Source organism: Neomonachus schauinslandi, chromosome 6 (assembly GCF_002201575.2).
Source record: "Neomonachus schauinslandi chromosome 6, ASM220157v2, whole genome shotgun sequence".
Taxonomy (NCBI): domain Eukaryota; kingdom Metazoa; phylum Chordata; class Mammalia; order Carnivora; family Phocidae; genus Neomonachus; species Neomonachus schauinslandi.
The window spans coordinates 114062573-114074544 of NC_058408.1; the positions used below are offsets into that span (position 1 = coordinate 114062573).

The following is an 11972-nucleotide window of genomic DNA, read 5'->3' on the forward strand; positions in this document are numbered from 1 at the left end:
TTTCTTTCTTTCTTTCTTTCTTTCTTTCTTTCTTTCTTTCTTTCTTTCTTTCTTTTTTCTTTCTCTCTCTCTCCCTTTTTCTTTCTTTCTTTCTTTCTTTCTTTCTTTCTTTCTTTCTTTCTCTTTCTTTCTTTTTTTTTAATGAAGGATGTGACTCTGGGGAAGGTAGAGTCTGTTTGAAGCAGGCCTACACTGCTTTGTGCTAGAAAAGGCTGTGGATTCCATAAGGTCTGGTCTGCTTTTTCCTTTCCTTTAATGAGACTTAACTCCTATTTGTCTTTTTTCCTTTGGCTGCCAGGAAGCTCAGAGAAAATTTAAAGTTTGGCTTTGGCAAGTATGAAGGCCCTAAGGTAGGCCATCACATCCATGCTTGTGTGTGCTGATTTTGCTTTTCTACTTTTTTTTTTTTAAAGCAAACTCTATCCTCAACATGGGGTTCAACCTCATGACTCCAAGATCAGGAGTTGCATGTTCTACTGAGCCAGCCAAGCACCCCTGCTTTTCTACTTTTATTTGTATTTTCTCTGGTCCTTATATTTTTTTTAATTATTTCTATTGTGTTACCTTCATTTTATACTAAGTGCTCTCATTAGAAGCCATCTCAAATCCTTTGTGGAATAACATAAGAGTATAAGTAAATAAGTGAATGTAATATATTCTACTTTAAACCAAGAGTCAGTAAATTTTTCCTAAGGGGTAGATCATAAACATATTTAAACTTTGCAGGCCACATGGTCTCGACAGCAGTTACCCAACTCTGTCCTTATAGCATGAAAGCAGCCATAGACAGTACATAAATGAATGGGTGTGGCTGTGTTTCAATAAAACTTTATTTGGAAAAGCAGGTGGTAAGCCATATTTGGCCTGTGGGTTTATGTAGTTTGCAGCCCTCTGTTTTAAAAGAATTTTAGAGCATTAGGAAATTGTTTCGTATTAAGCCAGGAAGTACTTGGCTTAGAAAAAAGTGAATTCCCATCTCTAAGAGGCTGGAAGAGGTAGGAATTCTGTCCATGATGGCTAGTTTCCACCTCTGGGTGACAGATTGGGAAAAAGCAGCTGCACAAACTGTCCAGACAGTTGGCTCTTGAGAGGTGTGTGCAGTGCTGGGCAGAGGTCAGAGTGGGCTCTGAAGTCGGCCAACGAGAGACCGTTCTCCTGCACATTTGCCATGCCCACTCCTGGGGGTGGGGGTGGCACTGGAGGTGGGGCCCCAGAGGTGCTGGCCAGCCGGGCTCCCCAGCTCTGGCCAATGGGTCTTCAGCTGCTGTGGACGTTGTTCATGGAAGGAATGTGTCTGCAGCTCCAAATTCCCACAGAGAAAGACAAGGGGAATCGTTGGGGAGAAATTCCTGGGCCACATTTTTCTTGCTGTTCATGTGGCCTGCAGCCATTGAACTTGGCCAGACTGCCCAGAGAGGGATTTTACAAAGCCCATTGTCTTTTCCTGGAGTCTCACCCCCACCCCTGCCCCCACCTGCTCTTTCTGCCTTTCTTTCTTTCCTCTCCCGCCCCCGGGAGAAATGCAGCATGGGAAAGAGCGGGAGGCCACAGCCCTGGTCGTGAGGGCTTTTGCCCCCTGCCTAGGGGCCTGGACAGCTGCAGCAGCACCTCCTCGAGGGAGACTGTGGCATCAGGCCTTTCCACACACTCGGATCTGAAGGTGGTCTCAGCTGCTTGACCGGGAGGTACTAAGTGGGATACTTGCTTTGGTAGGAAGAGCACCGCACATTGAGCACCTGCGGCATGCCAGGCACTGTTCTGAGCATTCTACATATATTAACTTAATCTCCACAAGAACCGTATTACATCCACATTTTGCTGATGGGGAAACTGAGGCACTGATAGGCTAAGTGATTTACCTGGGGTCCCACAGCTAGTAATGAGAAGAGAAGGCAGCGTGACTCTCATCTGTCACTTTAAGTGTGTATGATCCCCTTAGCTCAGCATCCCACTTACAGATCCTCCCTGATGGTGTGTCTCCACAGTTAGAGTAGACTTCCAGGAGACAAAGCATTTGCAGAGACAGGACCTATGTACCCTTGAAGGCTCCTAGCATCTGCACATGCCACAGGAGATGAGACCCTCCACCCGGAGCTGGCCCACCTGCTGTCTGGTCCACCTAGCTAGAGGCATGGCACTGTCAACTGGGGCTTAACACGCCCTTCTTGCTGTTGTCACCATTATTGTTGTGGCTGCTGATAGTGCAGGGGAGGGACCTCATGGGGTGAGCCTTTGAGTGTTTGCACTGTGCCAGCCCCCAGGTTTGGCGATTTACATACAACGTATAACATTGACACAACAACCCTGAGAAGGAGTGCTGATAACCCCAACTTGCAGATAAGAAAGCGAGCTCATTAATCAGGTAATTAATGCTTGCTACTGTAACAAACAACTGCAAAATGTCAGTGGCTTAACCCTATAAACATTCTCTCTTGCTCCGGTCACCATCTCGTGTAGAGCAGCATGAAGGGAAGAGGGGGAGGGGTTTCTGCTCCATGTGGTCACTTGGGGACCCAGGCTCCTCCTAGGACCTTGGTGTCGTCCTCTGGATCCTCTCCATCTGTTTGTCAGAGGAGGGAATAGGGGGCAGGGAGACCTTGGGATTTTAGGGGCTGAGAGCAGCCTATATCGGCACTCCCACCCACATTCCATTGTCCAAAGCTCAGTCATGTGACTTGTCTTACTGGATGGGGAGGCTGGGAAATAGTCTGCATGGCCATAGGAAAAAGAAACAGGTTTGGCTGAACCCCTGGGGTTCGGACAGCTGAGGTGCCATGAAAGGCAGTCAGGTGATTTGATGCCCAGGCTTGTATTTTGCCACCATACTGAAATGGATGCCAAGGCTGTCTGAATTGAATTCCAATTTGCAACATCTTGGATGACCCTCAGTCCTTCAATGGGGGCAATGAATGGGGCTGAAGGTCCTGAAGGGCTGTGAGGATTAACTGGGGTGCTAAGAAAAGAGCTTGAGACAAATTCAGTGCCCAACAGCCTTCCCTTTCTTAGCGGATGGGGCGCTGGGCAGGTGGAGGGGCTGGAGTGGGAGAATTCTACCCCTGAGGAGGGAGATGGGGATGCAGAGTCCTTAGGAAGGGGACGGAGTACTTGTGCTTGTTGCCGCCACCTAGTTGTTGAAGGAGAAAATGCAGGACAGCTCGGCTTCCCATTTCTCCGTTCTGGTGGACAAGTGTCCAGGCCACTTCTTCCTATCCCATGCCCATCAGGCTACTGAGCAGAAGCTAGCATTGGCCATGCACCTAAAGCATAGATGTGGGGATGGGTAGAGTCTCTATTCCCCAGGGTTTTGCATGTCCCAGAGGGCCACTGAAGGGCCACTTTCTGTAACTCGTCCTGGGTGTTCCATCCAGGCCTCAGCATCCTGCTCAGTCGGGAGCGCTCCCTGCCAGATAATTCAGGGCCTCTGGGGTACGACTGTGGATTCCCTCACTTGGTCACTCCCACAGGGTGCTGGGCTGCCCCAAGATGGTGAGCTTGGGGCGGTCCCCTCCCAAGCTGGCTGCAGTAGGGGCAACAAGATTACAGCTGTGTGCGGATGGGCTGCTGGGCATCACAGATATGCCCCCATGGGCATATCTCTCTCCAGAGACACACAGAATCTCTGGCACATGCCCCCCAACTTGGGGAGACCATCCACCAGCTTCTACAGACCTCCTCTGTCAGATTTCACACACACAGACACACACACACAATTACACAATTTCCAGGGGACCAGTAGGTCTCAGGTAGCTGGGTCAGAGGCAGTTCTGGTATCTGTTAAGCCCCCAGGGCCACCGTTCCTCACCTCCCTAGTTCCTCAGCCCTGGATGGGGCTCACTACCCTCAAGGCCTCTCCTTCCACGGCCTCAGAGTCCTTCCTGCAGCCTGGCCTTGGTCCACGCAGCAGATCTCCTGAACTCCAAAACCAGGAAGCATTTTTCAGAGTATGGGCTCAATCTATTAGGGGGTCATGAAATCAACTCAGTGGGTCTTGACCAGTGTTTTTAAAAATGAGATAGAATCACATAGAATTAAAAATGCCACTGGACACTGCATATGCGAATAAAGCCGTTTTGTGAAACCTTTGCTTCAGCGTGTGCCTGGGCCCTGGGGTGGGATGTAATGTTTATTTCTTGTTGTCAAAAAAGTGTGAAAACACTTTATGGGTGGAACCATCTCATTCCTTCCAGAAAACTTGGGCTCTCGGTGCAAATCAGTCCACAAATTTCTCCTCCACCAACTCTCCCAGCAAAATCCCCCTGTCTGCCGTAGGCCAGAGAAAGGCACAATCTTTGCCAAGCCGCTCAAAAAATAAAAAAACAGAACTCACCACCCACAGCCACAAAAGGTCCCCGTTACAATCTGATCCCAGGACACTTGTCAGGCATTTGCATATCCAAGAGGGCCACTTGAGTGACCCTTCACAGAACAAAGAAGATCAGCTTCTCTCAACTTAAAACAAAGAAATCTCTGCACTGCACATTCCTTCCACGCAGGCTCTTGTGTGGTGGGCTGGCCCGCCGGCCCTCTGGCACATCTGCTGGACTGTTCTTTCCTGCTGCAGCATTTGTCCTTTGACATGTATTTGTGGGGTACCACTCTGTGCCAGACACAGGCAACCAGACCAGAGCCTCCCGCTCTGCACGCCCCTTCTCAGCCCGGGGCCTGTGTATCTGTGATGAGGACCGGTGTCTCCCACCTCCCTCGCCAGGCCTCTTCCCCCCAGAGGAAGGAGCTGCATACGGAGGGTGTGTTCTGGCCCATCTCCACCTACTCTAGTCCTGCCCCAAGCCCATCGGGAGAAGCCTGGCTCTCCAGGATGCTGGGATTCTCAACTCTTCTGACCCTGGGAGGGAGGGAGGTTCTCACACATATGGAGCACCTGCAATGTGCATCCCTACCAAGGCCCATCCAGGCCATTATTATCATCATCCAAGGATGCTCGGGCAGACGGGGTGACTTTCCAAGGCAGGGCTCACAGCTAGGAAAAGCCCATTCTTTTCTGGTTCTCTCGGACTCCTATAGCTCTCTGCTCTTTCCACTCGATCACAGCCAGCACGTGGAAGTCACGGGGGGAGGCTGCGGGCCTGGGGACTGAGGTGTGGTGGCTGGAGTACCACGCTGCCCGGGTGCCAGAGCCGGGCAGAGAGGGGGTGTGGGAAGGTGGGCCACCCACTGGGCAGGAAGGGAGGAAAAAGAGCCAGGTCTTCTGGGTTTTGGCTCCTAACAGTGTGGCTTGGATTCAAGGTCAGCGAAAGCAGGCCCTGCTGAGAAGGGCCTGAGGCTCTGGCAGCTTCCCTTCCAACTCCATGACTGTATTGGTCCTAGGGATGCTGTGATGGACTAGCACAGACCAGGTGGCTTAACACAACAGCAATGTGTTCTCTCCGAGCTCTGGAGGCAAGAAGGTTGAAATCAGGGTGTAGGCAGGGCCGTGCTCCCTCTGAAGGCTCTAGGGAAGCCTTTGGACTTCCAGGCCTCTGAACTAGCTGCTGGGGTCACTCGGAAATCCTTGGCATTCCTTGGCCTATGGCTGCATCAATTCAGTCTCTGCCTCCATCCTCAAGGGCCTTCTGCCTCGTGTGTCTGAGAGTCCAGATCTCCGTCTTCTTGTAAGGGTACCAGTCACTGGACTTAGTACCTCCACTACTCAGGACCTCATCTTAACTAATCGCATAGGCAAAGACCCGATTTCCAAATAAAGATCTTGGCCTCCCCAGCTCTGATTCCTCGCACTTAGTAAAGCATCAGGGCGAGCTGTGCCCTGGCGACCCAGAGAACTGTTACTGACCTTCAGAAGAACTTCCAAATCTGCAGTCTTTTAACTGATTGCAACCCCAGTTTTTAACATTCTGGTATTCCAGAATAATGTGCGTTTCTTTCTTTTTTTCCCTTTTTCTTTTCTTTTCCTTTCTTTTTTTTCTGAGAGAGAAAGACAGAGCGCGAGCGCATGCATGCATGTGAGCATGGTGGGGGAGGGGCGGAGGGAAAAGGAGAGAGAGAATCCCAAGCAGGCTCCGAGCTGAGCACAGAGCTCCATGTGGGGCTCTATCTCTTGACCCTGATATCATGACCTGAGCTGAAATCAAGAGTCAGACGCTTAACTGAGCCACCCTGGCGCCCCCAGAATAATGTGCTTTTAAAAAGTGCTAACTGGGCACCTGGGAGGGTCAGTCAGTTAAGCATCTGCCTTCGGCTCAGGTCATGATCCCAGAATCCTGGGACTGAGTCCCACGTTGGCCCTCCTCCACAGGGAGCCTGCTTCTCCCTCTGTCCCCCCTCCCACTCATTCTCTCTCTCTCTCTCTCAGTCAATAAATAAAATCTTTTTAAAAAAATAAAATAAAAAGTGCTGAACTATGGGCATTTTTGTGATATATTTTTTTTAAAAAATTGGAATCATTTACACACAGGATAGCCTGCCGTAGAAGTTTGGATCCAGTAAAAGTAAACTTGTTTAGAAAGTGGTTTTCTATTTCTCCATCATCCAGAGGGGAGGCAGAAAACCAAGGTGACTCTGTCACACCATAAACCCTTGTTCTGGTTCAAAGACCTCCCAACCCGTGGCATTCAGACCCAACAGCCTACAGATTGCTCCAAGCGATCCATCGACCCGACCCACTAGGATCTCCACCTACCCAGGAGAACACTCGAGAAGATGAAGGCAATCCCGAAACTCTTCTTTTGAAATACAACCAGAGCTACTAATCAATTAAAAGATGTAGTCGCTGCTAAGAACAACAAAAAAGGGGGACAAAAATAAAAATCTCGAAAGTATCAAATGAGAAATGGATTATTTGAAGATGAAGAACTCAAAGGATAATATTTGGAGTTAGCTTGAAATTTAGCTTGGAGCACTCTCCTCACCAGCGCAGAGTGAAAAATTTTTTGTGACAGCTAAAAAAAAATGTGCACAAAAATAGGCTCATGACTCAAGAGTAACATCAAATAGTATTTCATTTCAAGTGTTTGTGATTATTAAAATTTTCTTGATTTCATGGGGATTGGTCTGCTATGTTTGACTATTTTATTAAGTTAATCTGCTAATATATCTTTAATGCTTCTATTTCATAGGCTTATGTTTTTATTTCAGGCTTTTGATATGTATACATGTTCAAGTGTATAAAATATTTAGCCTCACTGAATTTTAAACATTTATAGAATAGGTACACCTTTATAGGGAACATATTGATATTAACGTAATCATTAATGAATAATCGCCATCATTCATGTGGAAATATTAGCAATGCAGGGAATAAATGCCTGTCTGTATACCTGTGTGTCATCCTGCTCTGGCAGCTGCAAGGGCTGATGTCTTGCAAATTAGCTCCAGCTAACCATGTGCCAGGCATGGGGCTTTATGCTGTGCTTCTATGGAGGCCATTTTACAGATGAAGAGCCCGCAGCGTGAGGGTTAGGTGACTCACTCAGGCCCCCAGACCTGGGAAGAGGCCGAGACAAAACTGAATCTCAGACAGAGTGACTGAACACCTCGCCCTTAACCACAACCCCACGTGAGGAATGCCTGGAGTGTCAAATGATTCAGTCAACGTACACCTATCATTTTCTAGCCATCTCTGGTTTGAGCTTATGATCAGACACACTAGGGTTCACGGACTCGAACCTTTATAGAGAGATCAGGCATGGACGATGAACGGAGGAAGCAGGTGGGGTACCTTAGGGAGTGGTGGGGGTTTTAGCCAAATGGAGAGCCATCTAGCTCTGTCTCCGAGGGACCTGTTATTGAGCCGCTGCTCACTGTTCTTATGGAGAAAGCAACCCACATTTATTCTATCGAAAACAGTATTTTCCATAAGTAAAACTTTTTCCTTTGAAAAATATTTCATGAGCCAAACACCATTCTTCCTGTGGGCCAGAGTCCGCTCCTGGGTAATTGGCCCTGCTTGGCCACTCCCTTTGTAGCCTGAGAGCTAGACCCAATTTCTTGTCCTTGTTTGCCTCTCTCTACCACCACTCTCAGCTCTCTTCCTGCTCTGAATTATTGCTCCTTCATTGGTTTAATTTATCAAGCGCCTTCAGAAGCCAGGCACCAGGCTCTGAGCACACAAGCGTGATCCTTGCCTGCAGGCACTCACAGTCCGTGGGCATTGGTTGCCTCGAAGGCAGCGTTTCCTGCATTTGAATGTGCACACAGGTCACCAGGACACGCTGCTATCACACAGATTCTGTCTCAGGAGTTCTGGGCGGGGCCTGAGAATCTGCATTCCCAACAAGCTCCCAGGTGATGCCAATGCAGCAGGTCCATGGACCACACCAGGTGTAGGAATGATCTAGACTAAAGATTGGCCTTTTGTCTAAGAAAGTTCCTAAGCTGAAGGCTCCCCATTGGAGGAGCCTCTGTACCTGGGCTTGGCTTTTTGGAGGTGACCTGGGCCCTCCAACCACCCCCTCCCCACTAATTCCCTGCTACATTCCTCCCCTGATCTTAATTTATCCGGAGATTTAGTCTCGCTGAGATCACTTGTAAAGAATTTTATCAACATCTTTGTTCTGAGCTGGCACGGAGCGTGCCTCCTGAACGTTTGCCTCTTCCCTATCAGATACGGTATCTCTAGCTGAGGAATTTCTGTCTGTGCCCCTCCATGTCTCAGAGCTTTGGTACCTAGCACCTGCCTGCGTAAGGGTGACACCCTGGGGCGGCATAGAGCCTGGACTCCACTTTCTACTAGTTCTGTGACCTTGGACAAGTCGCCCCTCTGTGCCAGTTTCCACATCTGTGAGACAGGGACATTACGTCCACTCACCAGGGTGTTAGGAAGATTAGGCCAATACGTGGTAGGGTACCCTTCTCACTTCCCTGTCTAAAAAGAAACTCAACAAATCACCTTAAGAATCTTATGTTGTGGGCCACCTGGGTGGCTCAGTAGGTTGAGTATCCGACGCTTGGTTTTGGCTCAGGTCATGATCTCAGGGTCGTGAGATTGGGCCCTGCGCTGGGCTCCGTTCTCAGCACAGAGTCCGCTTATCCCTCTCCCTCTTCTCCTCCCCCTGCCTCTCTCTCTCAAATAAATAAATAAAACCTTAAAAAAAAGAATCTCATGTTGCTTGTGTCCTGCAGAAAAATATTAACATGAGGAACTAATTTCTGTTGCTGCCCCAGGAACATGATCAGTTACACTTGGAGGAATTAGCAGGTTTTCCTTGGTGAGTGGTCTTTCACTCAGTCAGTCGGCAAACATGTCTGGGACCAGACGTGCGAGGGGCAAACCACACAGAAGGTGGGCAGACTCGTGAGGGGCGGGAGAGTCACACGCAGGTGTCTACAAAGTCAGGAAAAGTGAAAGTAAACTGTTGAATAGCATGCTGGGCAGATTTTCAGATAATAATCTTAATGCATTGTCAGATGAAACACTTCTAAGAAACAATGTCCATCGACAAGCACACCACTGAGTGTCCAAAAAGTTACAAAATCTGGAGAATGTATGGTATTGTCATACTTTTTAAAAGATGAACAACTGGAGCCATTGCTTTAAATTCAGAGGCATTTTATCGGAAAAGGTGTCTGGTGGTTGAAGAAAAGCAGACTGAATATACTATTTGGAAAGGTTACCAACATACTTTTTAAAAACAAGTTCATCTTCTGTTTCTTGATCTTGCAGACACCCTGTTATACTACTTGTCGAACTTCATGGAACACTTAACACAGATATTACCCTAAGCTACAGCTGCACAATGTTACAACAGCACTGTGGGGTGGGTAGGTATTTTTAAAAACCTTTTCATTTTGGGCGCCTGGGTGGCTCAGTTGGTTAAGCGACTGCCTTCGGCTCAGGTCATGATCCTGGAGTCCCGGGATCGAGTCCCACATCGGGCTCCCTGCTCAGCGGGGAGTCTGCTTCTCCCTCTGACCCTCCTCCCTCTCATGCTCTCTGTCTCTCATTCTCTCTGTCTCAAATAAATAAATAAAATCTTTAAAAAATAAAAAATAAAAAAAATAAAAACCTTTTCATTTTGAAATAATTCTAGATTCACAGGCAGTTGCAAAGAAATGTAAATGTACAGTGAGGTCCTGTGCACCCTCCCCCAGCCTCCTCCAGGGAAACATCCTACGTAATTACAGGACAATATTGAAACCAGGCAACAGACCTTGGTACGATCCACACAGCCCATTCAGATTCCACCACTTATACCTGGACTCGTGTGTGTGTGCATGTGTGTGTGTGTGTGTGTGTGTGTGTGTTGAGGGGGGCACTATGCAATTTTATTGCATGAAACCATCACCGCAGTCAAGACACTTAACTGTACCATCATCCTGAGTCTCCCTCTGCTACCCGTTCCAGTCCCACCCACTCCTTCACCCCCATTCCTAACCGAAGCAGTAGATACTTTAATCATCCACATTTTATGCATGAGGAAACTGAGCCACAGAGAAGTCAGCAACTTGCCCAAGGTCACGTAGCTAGTAGGTGCTGGGTCTGGCTTTTGGACTCTATCCTTAAAGAGGCTTATTGTGGAGAGGGGGTCTGGGGCGGGGAGCTCAGAGCTGCAGGTAAGTGTGGTGGCCTCCAGCCTCCTCCCGTGTTGGAGGCAGCCCGTTTGCGTCAGTCTGTCCTAGCACAGTGCCGGAATTGGCCATGGCCCCGGATGGCACCTTCTTTATTCCAGACTCATCCCTGTAAACACAGCCTCTGGGCTCCTTACCCCTGCAGCTGCTCTTCCACTGTGCTCCAGACTGGCTGCAGAATTAGTGGGGCCCAAAGCAAAATACAAATGCAGGGCTCGCCTTTCCTTTCCACGGTGCACGGTGGCAAAATGGTGATGCAGATTTCCAAGAAGGGGGAGTTTGTCGCTGATGGCATCTTCAAAGCTGAACTGGACAAGTTCCTCCCTCGGGAGCTGGCTGAAGATGGCTACTTCGGGGTTGAGGTCCGAGTTACGCCAACCAGGACAGAAATCATTATCTTGGCCACCAGGACGCAGAATGTTCTTGGTGAGAAGGGCCGGCGGATCCGGGAATTGACTGCTGTGGTTCAGAAGAGGTTTGGTTTCCCTGAGGGCAGTGTGGCACTTTGTGCCAAAAAGGTGGCCACAAGAGGTCTGTGTGCTGTTGCCCAGGCAGAATCTCTGTGTTACAAACTCCTAGGAGGCTTCGCTGTGTGGAGGGCCTGCCATGGTGTGCGTGGAGAGTGGGGCCAAAGGTGGTGAGGTCGTGGTAAATCCATGAAGGGCTAAATCCATGAAGTTTGTGGATGGCCTGATGATTCACAGTGGGGACCCTGTTAACAACTATGTTGACACTGCTGTGCACCATGTGCTGTTCAGACAGGGTGTGCTGGGCATCAAAGTGAAGGTCATGCTTCCCTGGGACCCAAGTGGTAAGATTGGCCCTAAGAAGCCCCTGCCGGATCATGGGAGCATTGTGGAACCCAAAGATGAGATACTGCCCACCACCCCCATCTCGGAACAGAGATGTACCCACAGCATAACAGGGTCCCTTTGGCAGCTGGATCTGGAGACTGGATTTTAATCTGTAAAGACCTTTGATAAAATCTTTGAGAAAGAAAAAAAAAATGCAGGGCTCCGTCCTCAACAAGCAGGAAAACAGTGCCATTGAGGAGGGTATTCAATAGGAAATGTATTCTTTTCTTTTGTGAGTTCTCTTTTGACCTGTCAGGGTGTGATTCCCAGACCAGCAGCTTCAGCATCACCTGGGGGAGATGGTTGTAAATGCAGGTTCTCAGTCCCCACCCCAGAATTCTGGAATCCCGTGAGTCTGGGGATAAGCCCAGCAGCCTGGTTTTAACAAGCTCTCCAGGGGATTCTGGAACACAGGGAAGTCTGAGAATAACGGCTGTAGAGTTAAGATTCCTATTTTTTAAACAATAGACTGAAGAAATTTGAAATCTTATTTGAAGCTTGCTTGTGTATGGCAGATAGGAGTTGAAAGAGAAAGGAAGGAAGGAAGGAGGGAAGGAAGGAGAAAGAGAAAGAATGGGAGGAAGGAGGGAAGGAAGG

The 11972-nt window shown here is 48.7% G+C and overlaps 1 protein-coding gene and 1 pseudogene across 1 annotated transcript in view; one reads left to right on the plus strand and one right to left on the minus strand.

Annotated features, from left to right (window-relative positions):
• Nucleotides 1-11972, minus strand: part of ARHGAP22 (Rho GTPase activating protein 22) — a 169080-nt gene that overhangs the window by 71820 nt on the left and 85288 nt on the right. The window lies entirely within an intron of this gene.
• On the plus strand, nt 10761-11484 carry LOC110589365 (annotated as a pseudogene).